Source organism: Bombina bombina, chromosome 3 (genome assembly GCF_027579735.1).
Source record: "Bombina bombina isolate aBomBom1 chromosome 3, aBomBom1.pri, whole genome shotgun sequence".
NCBI lineage: Eukaryota > Metazoa > Chordata > Amphibia > Anura > Bombinatoridae > Bombina > Bombina bombina.
In genome coordinates, this window is record NC_069501.1 from 174,365,180 (window position 1) to 174,389,143 (window position 23,964).

Here is a 23,964-nt window from a genome sequence, read left to right on the forward strand (position 1 = left end):
CCTGCTGAATGCTCCACAAGCTCTCTAACGTAGGAAAGTGGTTATAAAGCTAATTTAACTTTTAAATTATTTGTTGTCTACTGTTTTATTTACTTAAAGAACCTGTTTTATTTTTTGATATTATACAGGATCCTTTCAGAATTCTAATGCCGGGCCCGGCCCTTATTTGACTGTGTATTTAATAACTGCTGTTGCTGTTGAGAGTTGGTACAATTTTCTCAAAGGAATTTTCCATCTCTGAAAGGTATATAGTTATTAGTATTGCATACCCCTTTAATTCAGTTTTTTATGTTATTTTTGTGTATTGTTTACTTAATTATTCTGTTTTTATTTTTTATACAGGATCCTTTCAGAATTCTAAAGCCGTCTCTTATTTGACTGTGTATTTAATAACTGCAGTTGCTGCTGTTGCGAGTTGGTAAAATTTTCTAAAAGGCATTCTCCATCTCTGAAAGGTACATAGTTATTATTATTGCATACCCCTTTAATGCATTGGCTTTCTTTTACATAGGTTTGCATGTGTTATTTTTGTGTACTGTTTACTTAATGAATCTCTGTGTTTTTCTTTATTATACAGGATACTTTCAGAATACTAAAGCCGGCCCTTATTTGACTGTGTATTTAATAATTGCTGCTTTTGCTGCTGCTGAGAGTTGTTTCATTTTACTAAAAGGCATTTTCCATCTCTGAAAGCTAATAATATAGTTATTACTATTGCATACCCCTTTAATGCATTGGCTTTCTTTTACCTAGGTTTGCATGTTATTTTTGTTTACTCTTTACTTAATGAATCTCTTTTTTTTTTTTCTTTTTTATACAGGATCCTTTCAGAATTCTAAAGCCGGCCCTTATTTGACTGTGTATTTAATAACTGCTGTTGCTACTGCGAGTTGGTACTATTTTCTAAAAGGAATTCTCCATCTCTGAAAGGTAATAATATAGTTATTAGTATTGCATACCACTTTAATGCATTGGCTTTCTTTTACATAGGTTTGCATGTTTTATTTTTGTGTACTGTTTGCTTAATGAAACTCTGTGTTTTTCTTTATTATACAAGATCCTTTCAGAATACTAAAGCCGGCCCACATTTGACTGTTTTTTTTAATAATAACTGCTGCTGCTGCTGAGTGTTGGTACAATTTTCTGAAAGGCATTTTCCATCTCTGAAAGGTAATAATATACTTATTAGTATTGCACACCCCTTTAATGCATAGGCTTTCTTTTACATAGGTTTGCATGTGTTATTTTTGTGTACTCTTTACTTAATGAATCTCTTTTTTTTCTTTTGTATACAGTATCCTTTCAGAATTCTAAAGCCGACCCTTATTTGACTGTGTATTTAATAACTGCTGCTGCTGGGAGTTGGTACAATTTTCTTAAAGGCATTTTCCATCTCTGAAAGGTAATAATATAGTTATTAGTATTGTACACCCCTTTAATTCATTGGCTTTCTTTTACATAGCTTTGCATGTGTTATTTTTGTGTACTGTCTACTTAATGAATCTTTTTGTTTTTCTTTATTACACAGGATCCTTTCAGAATTCTAAATCCGGCCCTTATTTGACTGTGTATTTAATAATTGCTGCTTTTGCTGCTGCTGAGAGTTGGTACAAATTTCTAAAAGGCATTTTCCATCTCTGAAAGGTAATAATATAGTTATTAGTATCGCACACCCCTTTAATGCATTGGCTTTCTTTTACCTAGGTTTGCATGTGATATTTTTGTGTACTGTTTACTTAATGAAACTCTGTATTTTTCTTTATTATACAGGATCCTTTCAGAATTCTAAAGCCGGCCCTTATTTGACTGTGTATTTAATAATTGCTGCTTTTGCTGCTGCTGAGAGTTGGTACAATTTTCTAAAAGGCATTTTCCATCTCTGAAAGGTAATAATATAGTTATTAGTATTGTACACCCCTTTAATGAATTGTCTTTCTTTTACCTAGGTTTGCATGTGTTATTTTTTGTGTACTGTTTACTTAATGAAACTCTGTGTTTTTCTTTATTATACAGGATCCTTTCAGAATTCTAAATCCGGCCCTTATTTGACTGTGTATTTAATAATTGCTGCTTTTGCTGCTGCTGAGAGTTGGTACAATTTTCTAAAAGGCATTTTCCATCTCTGAAAGGTAATAATATAGTTATTAGTATTTCACACCCCTTTAATGAATTGTCTTTCTTTTACCTAGGTTTACATGTGTTATTTTTGTGTACTGTTTACTTAATGAAACTCTGTGTTTTTCTTTATTATACAGGATCCTTTCAGAATTCTAAAGCCGGCCCTTATTTGACTGTGTATTTAATAATTGCTGCTTTTGCTGCTGCTGAGAGTTGGTACAATTTTCTAAAAGGCATTTTCCATCTCTGAAAGGTAATAATATAGTTATTAGTATTGCATACCACTTTAATGCATTGGCTTTCTTTTACCTAGGTTTGCATGTGTTATTTTTGTGTACTGTTTACTTAATGAAACTCTGTGTTTTTCTTTATTATACAGGATCCTTTCAGAATTCTAAAGCCGGCCCTTATTTGACTGTGTATTTAATAATTGCTGCTTTTGCTGCTGCTGAGAGTTGGTACAATTTTATAAAAGGCATTTTCCATCTCTGAAAGGTAATAATATAGTTATTAGTATTGCACACCCCTTTAATGCATTGTCTTTCTTTTACCTAGGTTTGCATGTCTTATTTTTATGTACTGTTTACTTAATGAAACTCTGTGTTTTTCTTTATTATACAGGATCCTTTCAGAATTCTAAAGTCGGCCCTTATTTGACTGTGTATTTAATAATTGCTGCTTTTGCTGCGGTTGAGAGTTGGTACAATTTTATAAAAGGCATTTTCCATCTCTGAAAGGTAATAATATAGTTATTAGTATTGCACACCCCCTTTAATGCATTGGCTTTCGTTTACCTAGGTTTGCATGTCTTATTTTTGTGTACTGTTTACTTAATGAAACTCTGTGTTTTTCTTTATTATACAGGATCCTTTCAGAATTCTAAAGCCGGCCCTTATTTGACTGTGTATTTAATTATAACTGCTGCGGCTGCTGAGAGTTGATACAATTTTCTAAAAGGCATTTTCCATCTCTGAAAGGTAATAATATAGTTATTAGTATTGTGCACCCCTTAAATGCATTGGCTTTCTTTTACATAGGTTTGCATGTGTTATTTTTTTGTACTGTTTACTTAATGAATCTCTGTTGTTCTTTATTATACAGGATCCTTTCTGATTTCTAAGTCTGGGCTTTGTTTGTCTGTGTATTTAAAAAATTGAGGAGCACTGACTACAAGTGCTTCATTTCTGTACTGCTGGAGTTGTGCTGAGAACAGGATCCTTTCTGATTTCTAAGTCTGACCTTTGTTTGTCTGTGTATTTACAAAATTAAGGAGCACCAACTAGTCTACAAATGCTTCATTTCTGTACTGCTGGAGTTGTGCTAGAAACGGGAAGATCCTTTCAGATTTGCTAAATCTGGCCTTTGTTTGACTGTTTATTTACAAATTTCAGAGCAACAATTACAAATGCTTTGTTTATGGACTACAATCTACAGACTGCTGATGGAACTGAGCTGAAAACAAATCAGTTTCTGTATTTGTCGAAAAATGCTTCTTACTGCTGCTGCTGACAATATTCTTCCATCTCTATATAAAAATAATTATTCATGCCAATTATTGGTGTTGTGGGGAGGATTGTGGAGAATTTTTCAAGTGTTTATTGATTATTAAAAATAAAATAATATATAAATACTAAGACCAGTTGTATATCTTTATTTTCTCTATTATTTCAGTTATGATAACTATGAGGGTCATATAAATAAATCAAATAGCTAACACAAATAAAAACACTTATTTTATTCGAAAAAAAAGACAATAAATAAACTTTTTTGATGAAACAACTTTATTATTGAAAAAAAATTAAGATGCATATTATTATTGTTATTAAAGTACTGTACAAAATTTCTAAGTCACAACTCGAAATTTGATAGTGTTAAAGGGACACTGAACACAATTTTTTTCTTTCGTGATTCAATTTCTGATTTGTCTTTGTTCGCTTGCTATCTTTTTTTGGAAAATAAAGTATCTAAACTTTTTTTTGGTTCATACCTGTGAACAGCACTTTTCAATTGGTGGATGAATTTATCCACCAATCGGCAAGAACAACCTAGGTTGTTCACCAAAAATTGGCTGGCATCTAAACTTACATTGTTGTAATTTAAAATAAAGATACCAAGAAAATGAAGAACATTTGATAATAGAAGTAAATTAGAAAGTAGCTTAAAATTGTATGCTCTATCTGAATCACAAAAGAAAAAAAATTGGTTCAGTGTCCCTTTAAGGTCATTGTATTTATTCATGGGCAACAGTGTTCTTCTAACACCAACATGCAATGTGCATTGGCATATTTAGATTTTGTGCAGCCCTAGGCATTCAAAATTCTGCTGACCCCCCCCCCCCCCCCCACACAAGGTCTTAGGCATTTTTTGGATTGTTTTTTTTTAATTTGGAATAGTATTTCCAAAGTAAACGTCCACCAGGGCTTGCAAAACACTTGCACAGAGAGTGACCTACATAATCACAGACACATACAAAGTTATGCACATAGACACTGTCACATGCGCATGTGCACACACACACACACACACACACATATATATATAAATATATACACTTACACATGCAAATACACAACTAGTACTACAATATATGTCGAAAAACTCAGATTCAATACTTTGCAAACACAATGCTGAGTGTTGGAAATGCAAGCAAACTAAATGTAATAGCTATTGGAATAAAAGTAAGGTTCAGAGTTACCTCTCTTATTATACTCCCTTGATTTTAAGTTTCATAAACTAAGTCTCTCATTAGATACCTGTATAATACTTCTAAAATAACTGTATGAAATATAGCCACAACAAATCTACTGCCCCGCTCACATATATGCTGCCCTAGGCAAGGGCCTTGTTTGCCGAGGCCAAAATATACACCCCTGCCTCCATAGTAACCTACCTAATCAACTACAGTACTTTAATAGAGGGGGGTTATGAATGAAATAAGACTGTTTCGCCCTATCTTGGGGCTCGTCAGTATGGCGTAGGTTAATTATTTCACTCAATGTGTAATTTGAGTGATTAACATCACCAGCCATAGACAGCCTGTTTGGCCCATATGAGCCTCCTCCAATTAAACATTACTATCAATGTTTAAAATGTAAAAAAAAAAAATTGATGATAAATAAATGTGAAGTATAAGAAAGGTTTCATGTCCCTTTAAATGGTTGTTTATAGAGGAAGGTTAGTATAGTAACCTATTAAAAAATACCACCTATGGTAGATTATTTCACATGTGATCCTCTATCAATGATCATCATATCATAAGATTCTGAAGTTTTAAGGAATAAATGAGGAATTGAGTATTTTAATTTTAAATATAGATATAAAATCTCAAAAAGATGAAATGCTTGAGTTGAGTTGAACATCAACCATACAAAAAATTTTGGAAACTGAATGAGGCACAAAGATGGCGAAACGGGCTGCCTATGGTTGATGTATTTTTATATCTCAACACATTTCACCTTTTTGAATATTATAATAGACTAAAAAACATTACTTTCGGATAATTTTTTTTTTCTTTTTTAAAGTTAGAAAATTAATTTTTTTTGTGGTCACTAATTTCTATACAAGGTATAGATTTTCTTAATCTTACAATAAAATTTAGTTTGACACAAGAGCTGTGGGTGAGACAGAGACTAAAGTCAAGCGTGACTGATTTGATTATCTTCAATGAACAAAAATTTGTCAATAAAATTATCAATAGTTGTTTTGTTTTACTTTAGAGATAATATGTCTAAATATTTCTTGTCTACAAGAAAAAAAAGGAACCAACTTGTAACTGCTTCATCTCTGTGCTGTGTGACTGTCTGAGAATGAACAATTATGAACATTTATTAAATAATTCACTCAGTAAATGTGCATTTGTGCACCGCAGTGTTTATCCACTGGTTTTGTGTAATATTTCTTTTTTTGATTAGCTCATCTTTTTATATATTCTGTTAATCTTAAAGATGATCAATAACTAAGTCAATTAGTAAGACTCAGGCTGAGTATTTGTGATGTGCACTGCACATTTAGATATAAATACTTTTACTTTTAACCTCTTAAGGACATATGACGGAATTTTTCCGTCATAAAACAATTGAGCAAACTGAAAGCTGTGTCCTTAAAGGGTTAAAGTTTATTAAAATACTGTATTATATTGCAATCTTCAATGCTAAAATTGAACTTGCACAATCCTTAAAACAATTAATTAATTTATTATTAGCTGATTTTAAATAGCATGTGATGTCCCTTTAAGAGGTCCGCTATTACAGACCATAATCAATTGCAAAGTATTCTTCTCAGATTCCTAAAAAGGATAACTGGAAGGAAGCAAATTTACAGGGGAATTAAAAATCCATTCCATTCTCGGCATGTTTCAAAAGTAAACTACCATGGTGGCATGGATGGCACAATACCATGTGCCTTTTAAGAGAGAGGCTTTTAAAAAGGTTTGTCAAGCATTAAAAAGATAATGTCAAAATTAAACTTCAAATTGTTGATTAGATAAACACTTGAAAATTTTTCAACATTAATTTCTTTTTAAATATACAATTGCACACCTTTTGTTTTAAATTTTTAGGGGTGAAATGTTTGGCCTACATCATGCCATCCTTGGTGTTAAAAAACTTCCAAGTTAGCAAGGTGATCATGTGATTCATTTTAAATTACTAATGTACCTAGTACTTACCGTACCAAACCACAAAAAAGAGATATAAAAGCCTTCAATTTCCTATGCATAATGAGTGACGCCGAAGTACAGAGCGCAGCAATTTTCAATAAGTTTCCGATTAAATTCTATTTAGGAAATGTACAACAAATATTGCTTGATATTCTATGTTGAAAACAAGATACCTAGGTAGAGGCAAGGCATTCTGGGCCCCTAAATGGCAGGAAATAGTGCAGACTGCAGACATCCAGTGCTCTTTCAATTCATTCTTGCAAGACTGCTGCCATTTAGTGATCAAGAGACGTGCACACTCCTGAGCTTTTATTCCTACTTAATTTCAACAAAGATACCCAGAGAAAACAATGTCAGTACAGTAGAAGTAACTAGAGAACTTAAAACTTTTGCTCTGTCTGAACAGTGACAAATTTAGGGTTAAATAATAAATATACCATTCCCTGCAAAGAAATTGTCAAGGCAAACTGCTTTAACTAACACATAAAAGGGATTGGTTTTGATTTATTTGTTTTTGGGGTTTTTTTTTTGTGTATGTGTGTGTATGAGACAGAGTGTGTGCGTGTAAAGTAGAGAAAAGACAACAGAGTTTAGAATAAGAGATATAATTAAACACATCAAAATTCATGAGGACAATGTGAGACGCCCTTTAATGAGTGCAGCAATTTAAAATAAGTTTCCCATTTACTGTACTTTTATTTAGGAAATGTACATAAAATATCGCTTGATAATCTTTTGCTGAAAAGTAAAACTAGATACCTAGGTAGCAGGGACGTGCAGTCAGGGGCACTGGCCATATGCGGTCAAAACTGAATGAATACAAACAATTAATATTTCTAAATAACAAATATATATATTTTATTCACTTGTTAAGTTATGGAGAGAGGCAGTGAGTGAGCACTACAGGTCTGCTTAGATCCATTGCTCACCATGACTAGTATTTCCTATGAGCCGCGAGCACCAGCGTCCAGCACCACCCACAGAGTTGTTGCAGCTCAGAGCAGACAAGAATAAACCCAATCTGAGGCAGCTCCCATAGTGTGTGTATAACATATGTGTCAGAGTGTGTTGGTAGTGTACGTGTGTGTGTATATATATATATATATATATATATATATATATATATATATATATATATTGAAAGTAATGCATTCATTTTGCAAAATGCAAGTCACATAAAATTAATATGATAAGTAATAGAATAAATTAAAAGTGACGCTACAATAGCTTTAAGTATTAAAAACTATGGGTAAAAGTAATAACAAAATTTGATGATAATAAGTAATAATTATAAAATTCTTACACAATCAATATAAAGTAATGTGTGATGATAATATACAAATAAACCACAATAGGAGAATTAACTAGAAAAACATAGAATGATTTAATATAAAAAGATGATAAACGAATAACACTTTATAAAAGGAAGCAGCAACAAATTTAAGCATAAAGAAAATATTTTCGGTAGATTTAGCTTTTTTAATAATGCATGGACAAACAAAATAAAATAAGACAATCAAATGAAAGAATGTATACATCAAACCAACTTAATGAATTTGGTATATATACCATATAAAAGAGAGAGAGCCCAGAATTTAAAAAGTCTTGATCGACATAAAATGATTCCTTTCTTAAAATAATTAATCCAATGGATCAGTATAGAGAATTACCTTTTTTTTTTAAAAAAAAAAAAAAAGCATGTCAAATAGGTAGGCGTTTTGGTATCTTTAGCTGTACCTATAGTTAAAGCTAATAGTCTTTTAGCGTCCCAAATATGTAGTTTCAATTTATCACTTAAAAGTTGTTTTGTATCTTAGCTGTACCTATAGTTAAAGGTAATAGTCTTTTTGCGGTCACAATTTGTAGTTTCAATTTATTTCTTAAAAGTTATGATTAGTAGTTCAGTAAAAAGAGTAGTGGCCAGCCACTATTAAAACTTTCAGAGTCCCGCTGTGAAATGTTAGGAGCACAGTTTAGTACACACAGATCTTACTTGTCAGATTCATACCTTAGGTGGATATATACCTGGCATGCTGTGCAGGTAATCTCACCCTTCAGCGTCCACAATCTGAGATCTGGCAGGCTTCTGATGTCGGTGCTCGGTAATGATTGTAGATGATTGTTGGTCCCAGTTTTTTTCAGACTTGCGCAAGTCACCGTGGTAAACCAGTGTTTCTTTATACCTTAGTGGATATATACCTGGCATGCTGTGCAGGTAATCTCACCCTTCAGCGTCCACAATCTGAGATCTGGCAGGCTTCTGATGTCGGTGCTCGGTAATGATTGTAGATGATTGTTTGTCCCAGTTCTTTTCAGACTTGCGCAAGTCACCGTGGTAAACCGGTGTCTCTTTTCTCTGTGATTTTCCTGCTCTTAGTACTTAAATGTACGCAGGAAGCAGTAGACAGTTTGCAAACCTCCCGGTTTGGTTAGGGATCTTTATTTGATATAAGGAAACAAATCCTGGGTACAGCTTTTCAAAATACACAGCTTTCTAAGCGTTTCACCCGATTTCAGGGCTTTTTTTAAAAAAAAAATTTATAAGTAAATTTTCTATACTGATGCATTGGATTAATTTTTTTCAGAAAGGATTAATTTTATGTCAATTAAGAATATTTAAATTATGTGCTCTCTCTCTTTTATATATGAATTGTTCAACCAAATTCATTAAGATGGTTTGATGTATTGTATACATTGTTTATTTTGATTGTCTTATTTTATTTTGTTTGTCCATGCATTATTGAAAAAGCAAAATCTACAGAAAATGTTTTCTATATGCTTAAATGTGTTGCTGCTTCCTGTTATCAAGTGTTATTCGTTTATCATCTTATTATATTAAATCAATCTATGTTTTTCTTGCTATTTCTCCTATTGTGGTTTATTTGTATATTATCATTACACATTACTTTATATTGAGTGTGTAAGAATTTTATACTTATCACTTCTTATCATCAAATCTTGTTATTACTTTTAACCATAGTTTTTAATACTTAAAGCTATTGTAGTGCCACTTTTAATTTATTCTATCACTTATCACATTTTTTATAAGCAGGAGGAGGTTATCATAAAAGAGGCCTAAGTATTTGAAGTCCAGCGCTGTAAACTTAACACACATAGAATTAATATCAAACAGCTGAAGCTGACAATTATCCATGTAACAACAACCAGTTTCATCATTGATAACATAACAGTGCAAGGAGTTGTATTGTAACTTTATAACATATCCATGAAAGCAGAAATGTATACACCATTACAAGCACAAAACCATTACTTTAATATTTCATAACAGCTTATTATTTACTGCATGCATAACCATTATTCTTGGTTTTTCAAAAGATACTTCAGAACAACAATATGGAAAGAAAGTTCATATCAATAATTGTGCCTTATACATAACATTTGAAGCCATATTAATGAAGAGTCCATGTCCATATAATGCTAACTGTCTATCACAGCAAATACCCTGGGGGGACCGGTAAGCTCCGACTCCGAGTCCGTCTAGCAAATCGAATCACTCAATTGGTATTGTGAGATAACTATTGGAATTTGTAAATTTCGCCAATATCTGTGGTTAAAACAGAATGAAGGGGAGCCCTAGATGAGAGTCAACCAACTCACAGCAAATACCGAGGGGGACCAGTAAGCTCCGAGTCGCTCCAGCATATCGAATCACAAGATTGGTATAGTGACGTGAGATAACTATTGGAATTTGTAAATTTCTCCTATATCTGTGGTTAAAACAGAATGAAGGGGCGCCCTAGACGAGAGTCAAACAGCTCACAACAAATACTGAGGGGGACCGGTGAGCTCCGAGTTGCTCCAGTATATCTAATCACATGATTGGTATTGTGACGTGAGATGGAATTTGCAAATTTCTCCTATATCTGTGGTTAAAACAGAATGAAGGGGCGCCCTAAATGAGAGTCAAACAACTCACAGCAAATGCTGAGGTGGACTGGTAAGCTCCGAGTGGCTCCAGCATATCGAATCACGCGATTGGTATTGTGACGTGAGATAACTTATGGAATTTGCAAATTTCTCCTATATCTGTGGTTTGCTTAGGAGCATACATTTTTGACAAAGTTATGGCTTTAATGTTATTTATAAGGTATCATTATTGATATGAACTATCTTTTCATATTGTTGTGCTGAAGTATATTTGAAAAAAACAAGAATAATGGTTAATGCATGCAGTAAATAATAAGCTGTTATGAAATATTAAAGTAATGTTTTTTTGCTTGTAATGGTGTTTAACCCCTTAATGACAGAGGACTTACCAGGTACGTCATGGAAAAACATTCCCTTAATGACAATTGACGTACCTGGTACGTCCTCTGTTGTTAGAAGCGCTGGAAGCGATCATGATCGCTTCCAGCTGCTTACAAGGGATTGTAGTGATGCCTCAATATTGAGGCATCACTGCAATCCCTTATTTTACCCACCGATGCAGAAAGGGCCACTCTGTGGCCCTCCCTGCATCGGACTATAGTCATCTCACATTCCTTGGTGTTAAAAAACTTCCAAGTTAGCAAGGTGATCATGTGATTCATTTTAAATTACTAATGTACCTAGTACTTACCGTACCAAACCACAAAAAAGAGATATAAAAGCCTTCAATTTCCTATGCATAATGAGTGACGCCGAAGTACAGAGCGCAGCAATTTTCAATAAGTTTCCGATTAAATTCTATTTAGGAAATGTACAACAAATATTGCTTGATATTCTATGTTGAAAACAAGATACCTAGGTAGAGGCAAGGCATTCTGGGCCCCTAAATGGCAGGAAATAGTGCAGACTGCAGACATCCAGTGCTCTTTCAATTCATTCTTGCAAGACTGCTGCCATTTAGTGATCAAGAGACGTGCACACTCCTGAGCTTTTATTCCTACTTAATTTCAACAAAGATACCCAGAGAAAACAATGTCAGTACAGTAGAAGTAACTAGAGAACTTAAAACGTTTGCTCTGTCTGAACAGTGACAAATTTAGGGTTAAATAATAAATATACCATTCCCTGCAAAGAAATTGTCAAGGCAAACTGCTTTAACTAACACATAAAAGGGATTGGTTTTGATTTATTTGTTTTTTTTTTTTTTTTTTTTGTGTATGTGTGTGTATGAGACAGAGTGTGTGCGTGTAAAGTAGAGAAAAGACAACAGAGTTTAGAATAAGAGATATAATTAAACACATAAAAATTCATGAGGACAATGTGAGACGCCCTTTAATGAGTGCAGCAATTTAAAATAAGTTTCCCATTTACTGTACTTTTATTTAGGAAATGTACATAAAATATCGCTTGATAATCTTTTGCTGAAAAGTAAAACTAGATACCTAGGTAGCAGGGACGTGCAGTCAGGGGCACTGGCCATATGCGGTCAAAACTGAATGAATACAAACAATTAATATTTCTAAATAACAAATATATATATTTTATTCACTTGTTAAGTTATGGAGAGAGGCAGTGAGTGAGCACTACAGGTCTGCTTAGATCCATTGCTCACCATGACTAGTATTTCCTATGAGCCGCGAGCACCAGCGTCCAGCACCACCCACAGAGTTGTTGCAGCTCAGAGCAGACAAGAATAAACCCAATCTGAGGCAGCTCCCATAGTGTGTGTATAACATATGTGTCAGAGTGTGTTGGTAGTGTACGTGTGTATGTGTATATATATATATATATATATATATATATATATATATATATATATATATATATTGAAAGTAATGCATTCATTTTGCAAAATGCAAGTCACATAAAATTAATATGATAAGTAATAGAATAAATTAAAAGTGACGCTACAATAGCTTTAAGTATTAAAAACTATGGGTAAAAGAAATAACAAAATTTGATGATAATAAGTAATAATTATAAAATTCTTACACAATCAATATAAAGTAATGTGTGATGATAATATACAAATAAACCACAATAGGAGAATTAACTAGAAAAACATAGAATGATTTAATATAAAAAGATGATAAACGAATAACACTTTATAAAAGGAAGCAGCAACAAATTTAAGCATAAAGAAAATATTTTCGGTAGATTTAGCTTTTTTAATAATGCATGGACAAACAAAATAAAATAAGACAATCAAATGAAAGAATGTATACATCAAACCAACTTAATGAATTTGGTATATATACCATATAAAAGAGAGAGAGCCCAGAATTTAAAAAGTCTTGATCGACATAAAATGATTCCTTTCTTAAAATAATTAATCCAATGGATCAGTATAGAGAATTACCTTTTTTTTTTTTTAAAAAAAAAAAGCATGTCAAATAGGTAGGCGTTTTGGTATCTTTAGCTGTACCTATAGTTAAAGCTAATAGTCTTTTAGCGTCCCAAATATGTAGTTTCAATTTATCACTTAAAAGTTGTTTTTGTATCTTAGCTGTACCTATAGTTAAAGGTAATAGTCTTTTTGCGGTCACAATTTGTAGTTTCAATTTATTTCTTAAAAGTTATGATTAGTAGTTCAGTAAAAAGAGTAGTGGCCAGCCACTATTAAAACTTTCAGAGTCCCGCTGTGAAATGTTAGGAGCACAGTTTAGTACACACAGATCTTACTTGTCAGATTCATACCTTAGGTGGATATATACCTGGCATGCTGTGCAGGTAATCTCACCCTTCAGCGTCCACAATCTGAGATCTGGCAGGCTTCTGATGTCGGTGCTCGGTAATGATTGTAGATGATTGTTGGTCCCAGTTTTTTTCAGACTTGCGCAAGTCACCGTGGTAAACCAGTGTTTCTTTATACCTTAGTGGATATATACCTGGCATGCTGTGCAGGTAATCTCACCCTTCAGCGTCCACAATCTGAGATCTGGCAGGCTTCTGATGTCGGTGCTCGGTAATGATTGTAGATGATTGTTTGTCCCAGTTCTTTTCAGACTTGCGCAAGTCACCGTGGTAAACCGGTGTCTCTTTTCTCTGTGATTTTCCTGCTCTTAGTACTTAAATGTACGCAGGAAGCAGTAGACAGTTTGCAAACCTCCCGGTTTGGTTAGGGATCTTTATTTGATATAAGGAAACAAATCCTGGGTACAGCTTTTCAAAATACACAGCTTTCTAAGCGTTTCACCCGATTTCAGGGCTTTTTTTAAAAAAAAAATTTATAAGTAAATTTTCTATACTGATGCATTGGATTAATTTTTTTCAGAAAGGATTAATTTTATGTCAATTAAGAATATTTAAATTATGTGCTCTCTCTCTTTTATATATGAATTGTTCAACCAAATTCATTAAGATGGTTTGATGTATTGTATACATTGTTTATTTTGATTGTCTTATTTTATTTTGTTTGTCCATGCATTATTGAAAAAGCAAAATCTACAGAAAATGTTTTCTATATGCTTAAATGTGTTGCTGCTTCCTGTTATCAAGTGTTATTCGTTTATCATCTTATTATATTAAATCAATCTATGTTTTTCTTGCTATTTCTCCTATTGTGGTTTATTTGTATATTATCATTACACATTACTTTATATTGAGTGTGTAAGAATTTTATACTTATCACTTCTTATCATCAAATCTTGTTATTACTTTTAACCATAGTTTTTAATACTTAAAGCTATTGTAGTGCCACTTTTAATTTATTCTATCACTTATCACATTTTTTATAAGCAGGAGGAGGTTATCATAAAAGAGGCCTAAGTATTTGAAGTCCAGCGCTGTAAACTTAACACACATAGAATTAATATCAAACAGCTGAAGCTGACAATTATCCATGTAACAACAACCAGTTTCATCATTGATAACATAACAGTGCAAGGAGTTGTATTGTAACTTTATAACATATCCATGAAAGCAGAAATGTATACACCATTACAAGCACAAAACCATTACTTTAATATTTCATAACAGCTTATTATTTACTGCATGCATAACCATTATTCTTGGTTTTTCAAAAGATACTTCAGAACAACAATATGGAAAGAAAGTTCATATCAATAATTGTGCCTTATACATAACATTTGAAGCCATATTAATGAAGAGTCCATGTCCATATAATGCTAACTGTCTATCACAGCAAATACCCTGGGGGGACCGGTAAGCTCCGACTCCGAGTCCGTCTAGCAAATCGAATCACTCAATTGGTATTGTGAGATAACTATTGGAATTTGTAAATTTCGCCAATATCTGTGGTTAAAACAGAATGAAGGGGAGCCCTAGATGAGAGTCAACCAACTCACAGCAAATACCGAGGGGGACCAGTAAGCTCCGAGTCGCTCCAGCATATCAAATCACAAGATTGGTATAGTGACGTGAGATAACAATTGGAATTTGTAAATTTCTCCTATATCTGTGGTTAAAACAGAATGAAGGGGCGCCCTAGACAAGAGTCAAACAGCTCACAACAAATACTGAGGGGGACCGGTGAGCTCCGAGTTGCTCCAGTATATCGAATCACACGATTGGTATTGTGACGTGAGATGGAATTTGCAAATTTCTCCTATATCTGTGGTTAAAACAGAATGAAGGGGCGCCCTAAATGAGAGTCAAACAACTCACAGCAAATGCTGAGGTGGACTGGTAAGCTCCGAGTGGCTCCAGCATATCGAATCACGCGATTGGTATTGTGACGTGAGATAACTTATGGAATTTGCAAATTTCTCCTATATCTGTGGTTTGCTTAGGAGCATACATTTTTGACAAAGTTATGGCTTTAATGTTATTTATAAGGTATCATTATTGATATGAACTATCTTTTCATATTGTTGTGCTGAAGTATATTTGAAAAAAACAAGAATAATGGTTAATGCATGCAGTAAATAATAAGCTGTTATGAAATATTAAAGTAATGTTTTTTTGCTTGTAATGGTGTTTAACCCCTTAATGACAGAGGACTTACCAGGTACGTCATGGAAAAACATTCCCTTAATGACAATTGACGTACCTGGTACGTCCTCTGTTGTTAGAAGCGCTGGAAGCGATCATGATCGCTTCCAGCTGCTTACAAGGGATTGTAGTGATGCCTCAATATTGAGGCATCACTGCAATCCCTTATTTTACCCACCGATGCAGAAAGGGCCACTCTGTGGCCCTCCCTGCATCGGACTATAGTCATCTCACATTCGTTGGTGGGTGGGAGCAGCTTCTGGGAGGACTGTTAGGTATATGCTCCCGATCGGTATCAGTCTTCAGTAGTTCCTGCAATATCGGAGGTTGCGGCGGGGGGGGGGGCGGCGGCGGGTGCGCGCGCGTGCGCACGCAAAATATGACTGGAAGAAATATATAATTAATGCAGATGCCTGGGGTCCTGGGGATCTTCTTTGAGTAGTAAGGGATCTGGGAGGGGGAGGGATGTAGATTATTAAGGGGGGGCCAGCTACACTACAGAAAACATATTTTTCATCTAAAAAGTAAAAAAAAAACTATTTTTGGGGGCAAATTGGGTACTGGCAGACAGCTGCCAGTACCCAAGATGGCGGCAAATAGGTAGAGGGGGAGGGTTAGAAAGATGTATGGGGGGATCAGGGAGGTTGTGGGGTAAGGGGGGATGCAGACTGCAGACAGTATGAAAAAATAAATAAAAAAAAATAAAAAATGATTTTTATTTCAGTACTGGCAGACTTTCTGCCAGTACTTAAGATGGCGGTGACAATTGTGAGGTGGGGGAGGGAAGAGAGCTGTTTGAGGGAGGTCAGGGGGGGGATCAGGGGGTGGGATGTGTCAGGTGGGAGGCTGATCTCTACACTAAAGCTAAAAATTAACCCTACAAGCTACCTAATTAACCCCTTAACTGCTGGGCATATTACAAGTGCGGTGCGCAGCAGCATTTAACGGCCTTATTATTACCAAAAAGCAACGCCAAAGCCATATATGTCTGCTATTTCTGAACAAAGGGGATCCCAGAGAAACATTTACAACCATTTGTGCCATAATTACACAAGCTGTTTGTAAATAATTTCAGTGAGAAACCTAAAATTGTGAAAAATTTAACAGTTTTTTTTTAATTTGATTGTATTTGGCGGTGAAATGGTGGCATGAAATATACCAAAATGGGCCTAGATCAATACTTTGGGATGTCTACTAAAAAAAATATATATACATGTCAAGGGATATTCAGGGATTCCTGAAAGATATCAGTGTTCCAATGTAACTAGCGCTAATTTAAAAAAAAAAATGGTTTGGAAATAGCAAAGTGCTATTTGTATTTATGGCCCTATAACTTGTAAAAAAAAAAAAGAACATGTAAACATTGGGTATTTCTAAACTCAGGACAAAATTTAGAAACTATTTAGCATGGGTGTTTTTTGGTGGTTGTAGATGTGTAACAGATTTTGGGGGTCAAAGTTAGAAAAAGTGTGTTTTTTTTCCATTTTTTCCTCATATTTTGTAATTTTTTTTACAGTAAATTATAAGATATGATGGAAATAATGGTATCTTTAGAAAGTCCATTTAATGGCGAGAAAAACGGTATATAATATGTGTGGGTACAGTAAATGAGTAAGAGGAAAATTACAGCTAAACACAAACACTGCAGAAATTTAAAAATAGCCATTGTCATTAAGGGTAAGAAAATTGAAAAATGGTCCGGTCATTAAGGGGTTAAATTTCTGCTTTCAATGATATTTTATAAACATACAACTCTGTACACCCTTAAGGAATGATGAAACTACTTGTTACTTGTTATATGAATAACATCACTTGTCCACTTAAGCTATTTGCTATTAACTATATATTACAATTATAGTGTATATTAGTGTATGAGTGTGTATGTTTGGACATATCATAAATGTTGATGAGATAGTTACAAAATAAAAGTTTCATTGTATACAGGCCTGTGAAAATAGTTTACTTACAATGCAAACAAAAAATTAAAACAATATCTAGGATAAAACTGAATGTCATCCAGCCTTGTACACATATTAACTGCCAGGCTGTATACCAGCACAGCCCATACTCTAGCTGTAAGTGCTCATCCACCTCAAACCCATATCACTTGCCTCTGTGTACCATTTGTGTTGATAAGTATAAATATTGGAACTACATTTGCATATATTTAACAACTATTGAATTATTTTCTTACCTGTATGCGATTGCGTGTGTTGTAAAGAATGCTAATTGTCATGTAATTTAATCGTAACTTTAAAGGGACAGTAAAATACAAAAGAAAATTTACATGATTGAAATAGGGCATGTAAATTTTAAAGAACTTACAAATTTAGTTTTTTAAACAAATTTGATTTGTTCTCTTGGTATTCTTAGTTGAAAGCTAAACCTAGGAGGTTCATAATCATATACAGCACTTACTAATTTCTTAGACCTTGAAGACAGCCTCGAATCTGAATGCATTTTGACCGTTTTTCAACACTAGAGGGCATTAGTTCATGTATTTCGTAAAGATAACATTATGCTCACGCATGTGAATTTACCTAGGAGTGAGCACTGAATGGCTAAAATCTTAGTCGATCAAAGTGACTGAAATAACAGGGAAGTTTGCATAGGCTTACATACAAGGTAATTACAGAGCTAAAACGTCTATTATTATTATTATAGCTGTGTTGGTTTATACAAAACTGACGAATGGGTAATAAAGCAAAGGGATTATCTATCTTTTTAAACATCAAAAAATCTGGTGTTGACTGTCCCTTTAAGCTAACTCTATTGGGTTTATATATATGTGTCTTGTGCGTTTTATAGCCGTTGGCAGTGCCCTACAACAACCACCAGGCTCTGACCTCAGTCACCGTCCACTGCACGTCACTGCTAGGTAGAGGCAAGGCATTCTGGAACCCTAAATGGCAGGAGATAATGAAGACATCTAGTGCTCTTTCAAATCATTCATGCAAAACTGCTGCCATTTAGTGATGATCAAGAGACGTGCACACTCCTGAAATTTGGTACCTGCTTATTTTCTTAAAAAATACCCAGAGAAGACAATACATGTTGTCACTTGTCAGTACAGTAGAAGTGAATTGGGAACTTAACCATATGCTCTTTCACAGGCTAATTTCTTAGACCTTGAGAGCCGCCTCTATTCTGAATGCATTTTTATATTTTTTTACCAATATAGGGTGTTAGTTCATGTGTGTCAAATAGATAACACTGTGCTCAGACACTTTAAGTTAGCTATGAGCCAGCACTGATGGATGAAATGCAAGTCTATCAAAAGAACTGAGATAAGGGTAAGGGGGCAGTCTGCAGAGCCTTAAATAAAAGGAAATCACAGAGGTTAAAAGTGAATTAATATAACCGCATTGGTTATGCAAAACTAGGGAATGTGTAATAATAAAGGGATTATCTATCTTTTTATACAACAAACATTCTGGTTTTGAATGTGCCTTTAACAAATAAAAAGGATTTGATTTTTTATTATATTTTTGTTGAAGGTTTTTTTTCATTAGAAAGAGTAGAGGAGAATAGAGAGTTTAGAATAAGAAAGAGATACAAACCGAAAAATGTAATGTGGACAATGAAAGACGCCCCCTACAGAGCGCAGCAATTTTAAAGGGACAGTCTAGTACAAAATAAACTTGCATGATTCAGATAGGGCATGTCACTTGAAACAATTTTCATATCTACTTTTATCACCAATTTTACTTTGTTCTCTTGGTATTATTATTTGAAAGGTAAACCTAGCAGCAGGTTTATATACTAATTCTTAGACCTGGAGAGCCGCCTCTATTCTGAATGAATTTTTATATTTTTTCAGCAATAAAGGGTGTTATTTCATGTGTGTCAAATAGATAACACTGTGCTCAGACACTTTAAGTTAACTATGAACCAGCACTGATTGGATGAAATGCAAGTCTGTCTAAAGAACTGAGATAAGGGGGCAGTCTGCAGAGGCTTACATAAAAGGCAATCACAGAGGTAAAAAGTGTATTAACATAACAACATTGGTTATGCAAAACTAGGGACTGGGTGTGTAATAAAGGGATTATCTATCTTTGAAAAAAATAACAATTCTGATGTATACTGTCCCTTTAAATAAGTTTACCATTTTATTCTATTTAGGAAATGTACCACAAATATCGCTTGATATTATTTGTTGAAAACAAGATACCTAGGTAGAGGCAAGGCATTCTGAACCCCTAAATGGAAAGAAATGGTGCAGAAATCTAGTGCTCTTTCAAATCACTCTTGCAAAACTGCTGCCATTTAGGGATCAAGAGACGTGCACACTCCTGAGCTTTTGTTCATGCTTGATTTTAACAAAGATACCAAGAGAAAACAATATCTGTACAGTAGAAGTAAATAAAGAACTGAAAAAGTATAAAATATAAAAGAAAGATAGAAAAAAATACCAGGGTATATAAGATTACCCTAGAACAGGATCCCCTGTAACACATACTGGAGGTGGGGGAGAAACGTGCGTTGGCACTATGTGTTTATGAGAACCCAGGTACCTGTCGAATGTACCGTGGGCCAGGATTTCTAGTGCACCTGTCCAGGCCTATTCCCTGAATCTTTTGTTTCTTCAGAGACATTTTGGCTCTATACATGCAGCTGTACCTTTAAAGTGAGCTACGAATCTTTCAGGTGTGACTCCGACAGTGGAGTAAGTGGTTTTGAGGAGTGTGCTATTGGAGTGCAATGGAAGATGTGCCTATACGATAGGTGAACATATACATAACTTTGCGATACAGTCATTTGTCAAAGTTCTTGGCAAAACTTACAATGCAAAATTGATTCAAATGGATCCATCTGTCTATAGCCACTCATAGTCCCTGGTGACGAGAGACCACTCCCACTATTGCTGATGTCACACGCCAAGTAATCATCACAGGTGCTTGCAAGCAGAAGACAAGTGGAAACAACAAAAACCGGAGGACTTAAGCTAAGTATATGCTGTGTTTTCCAACTGAATTATTACACTTGCTAGAGACTCTTTATCCAGCAGTACTACTTGCGGCACATTTATTTGCCTTAAGAGAAGATTCCCTGGTATATATAAAGAGGCAAAACAAGCGCTTTTTGATACATAATATAGTTCACCTCTGTTTGGACTGCAGCCATATGTTTAACATGTATTTTGCCTACTTACTATAAATGTCCTATAAACATTAGATTCTATGTAACATTCGTTATAAACATGAGTTTTCTGGTTAACCCCTTATTGTTTATGATGTCTTTTTGTAATTTATAGCATAGGGAAAGTATTAGGTCTAAGTGCACTTAAAATGTTTTAGATTTTGCTGTCTTTAGTGGTAACTGATATTGACAGATAAGATATCGCTATATACTTAAGTGTATTTTTGGGAAATTATTATAAATAAATTTTTGAAAGTCTTCTATGTGTGCCGTTTATTCCCTTGCTGTTCTAGGGTAATCTTATATACCCTGGTATTTTTTTCTATCTTTCTTTTATATTTTATATTTACTATAAGGGTGGCACCATTTAAAGCAAATTAGCAATATTACCTACTCTCTCACACCCCCTATATTTTAACTGAAAAAGTATGCTGTCTGAACAGTGACAAATTTAGTTTTAAATATCCCTTTTTAAAATAAAAAGGGAAAATGCAAAAAAAGGAACTTTTTTTTTGTTTTTTTTATATTTGTTTTATATATATATATTTTTTAATATATATTTTATATATTTTTTTATATTTTTTTTTTTTTATATTTTTATATATATATATATATGTTTTTTATATAACAGTATATATATATATATATATATATATATATATATATTATTAAAATAAACTATGCTACCTATGACCTAAAAAAGGGATGGAAGGCAAGGTAGTGGTTGGTACTGTTAGCACTAGGACATAAAAAAATACAAAACAGAAAAAAACACAGCAAGCAGCAATTCCAGCAAAGAATTATCCCTTTAAGAGGGTAAACAAAACAAACAGGGAAAATAAACCTAGAGGAGTAGTATCTTTTTTTTTGTGGGAGAGGGTTGTTCTAAAATTAGTCTGACTCTTGACTTATAAGAATGGAGGACCCGCGTCACTTCTCGCGATGTGACATCTGCTGTTGGAGGTGTGTGGTGCTCACTGCACATGCGCAAGAGGCCCATCCTCCTAAAATCAGCAGTTGAAGCCTACACAACGGGTCAAGGAATTATATGGGCAATATACTTCATTGCACAGGCACGCAGAATACCGCACATGCGGACACACACAACCCGACTCCTCACGCTCAGTTTAATAAACTGCATCAGATGGTCCATAATTTTTACAGGTGATTTGGCCTTTAGTTTGCATGCACACACTGCCGTAAACATGCATGCGCACTAAAGGCCAAATCACCTGTAAAAATTATGGACCATCTGATGCAGTTTATTAAACTGAGCGTGAGGAGTCGGGTTGTGTGTGTCTGCATGTGCGGTATTCTGCGTGCCTGTGCAATGAAGTATACTGCCCATATAATTCCTTGACCTGTTGTGTAGGCTTCAACTGCTGATTTTAGGAGGATGGGCCTCTTGCGCATGTGCAGTGAGCACCACACACCTCCAACAGCAGATGTCACGTCACCGGAAGTGACGCGGGTCCTGCATTCTTATAAGTCACAACTAATTTTAGAACAGGGGCAATGGACAAAGGGAAATAATATAAATAATGTTGTGAAAGCTAAAAATTGCTTTCAGCAACAAGAAGACCCCTTTAAGTGCTCTCAAAATGAGGCACTGATTTTTTTTTTTTTTGGGGGGAGGTTAACTATAACAAGCCCTCTTCTACTCTCCTGAGCTCCTCAGGGTGCTTCTCAGCCAAATGAGCACGCAAAGCGGCATATCTGCTTGAAGCAAAACAGTCTCCATATGACACCACCTTCAAGCACACACCACATACTAAGCCACAAAGGTGAAAAATCCTTTGACAGCCACCTGCAGTAAGGTCAAAAGATGACCCTACCTGCATTGTATGTGTAGGGGACTGGGGGGGGGAAACCGGTGAAAAATGTGCTGGTGATGTAGCCGACCCAGCTATTACAGCTGAGGCTGGCGTTACAGAGGACTGTAGAGGAGAAGAGGAAGGAAGGGGCACAGCTACACTTGTCGTGGCTGTCATTGAGCTTGTTGACGGCACCACTGGTGCCGCAACACTTCCAGGGCAGGGTCTTATCCTGGAAGTACGCAACCCCTTCGACTGTCCAGCAACAGTTTTGGATTTCCGAAACCGAGATTTCTTGGAGATTCCAGAACTAGTTGATGGACTATCCACCACACTCCTGCTGGATGTAGTGCCTGTGGTGTGTGAAACTGGAGGAGGGGGTCCAACCACTGGGGAGCTCGCTCCTTCTCCACTGTCAGCACCAGGAGTTGCAAGTCCTTTTTTAGGACCTGGCCTCTCTATCTCCTTGTGCACAATGGAGAGGTGATGCGTAAGGGCAGTAGTGCCCAATCTCCCTCCTTTCCCCCTCTTGATGCTCTTCCCACAATGAATACACTGCACCTGCAGTGCTTCATTTACACTGGAGCCGTCAGGGATACAAAAATGTTCCCATACCCCCGACCTGAGTCTGGATTTCACAACTCCAGCGTCATGCCTGCGCTGTGATTCAGCAGGCATGGTGAGAGACACCGGTACATCAGAAGAGGGTAAGGTAGTGGCAGATGTAGAAATAGTGGTGTCGTCAGAAGCAACTATTGTACCTGTAACACCTGGAGTTGCTGGGCGGTGGACCCCGGCCTCCACAGGCGCAGGAACACCAGAGTGCTGGGAATTTACACCACACTCAGGTACAACAACTAATTCTGACCCCATTGCATCTGATGTGTCAGCTGACACATCATGCAAAGAAGCATCAAGTCCCAATTGCACCGAATGGTGGATGACATCCGCCGCCATGGGAGAAGAAGTTCGCATAGAACTTAACTTCTCCCCGGAATCATCAAAATTGGCACTTGATTCTTCCCCACTTAAGTCAATATCAAAGGTTGCAAAACCCTTGACTTGACTTGCTGCAGAATGAGGAATCCCAGTAACATTAGGAGACAACATATCCTGCAGGTCCACATCAGTTAGGAATGAGTGCTCTTCAAATCCTGCAGCCAAAGAAGTACTTGGATCACCTGCGGTATGCGATCCATTTCCATCATTAACTGAGGATTTCAAAGCAACCTCATCGCTAAAACCCACAACATCAGCACCAGCTGATGCACTCCTATCTTGCCCATCAGGGGAGATACTACCAACAGGTAAAGACATGTTTGTTTGTTTTTTAAGTTAAACTAAGAATAAAAAATATACTACTCCTCAAAAGTTTTCTGTTTGTTATACTAA

At 35.2% G+C, this 23,964-nt stretch overlaps 2 long non-coding RNA genes across 2 annotated transcripts; both read left to right on the plus strand.

The window, feature by feature from the left end:
- Positions 1 to 157: 157 nt before the first annotated feature.
- LOC128651536 (uncharacterized) lies at positions 158 to 1,644 on the plus strand. The gene is made up of 6 exons (XR_008401114.1): positions 158 to 244; positions 343 to 455; positions 821 to 930; positions 1,058 to 1,170; positions 1,296 to 1,402; positions 1,529 to 1,644. It is a non-coding gene; the product is annotated as an uncharacterized LOC128651536 (long non-coding RNA).
- A 1,321-nt stretch (positions 1,645 to 2,965) lies between these two features.
- Positions 2,966 to 3,752, plus strand: LOC128651538 (uncharacterized). The gene is made up of 2 exons (XR_008401115.1): positions 2,966 to 3,095; positions 3,220 to 3,752. It is a non-coding gene; the product is annotated as an uncharacterized LOC128651538 (long non-coding RNA).
- The last annotated feature ends 20,212 nt before the right edge of the window (positions 3,753 to 23,964 follow it).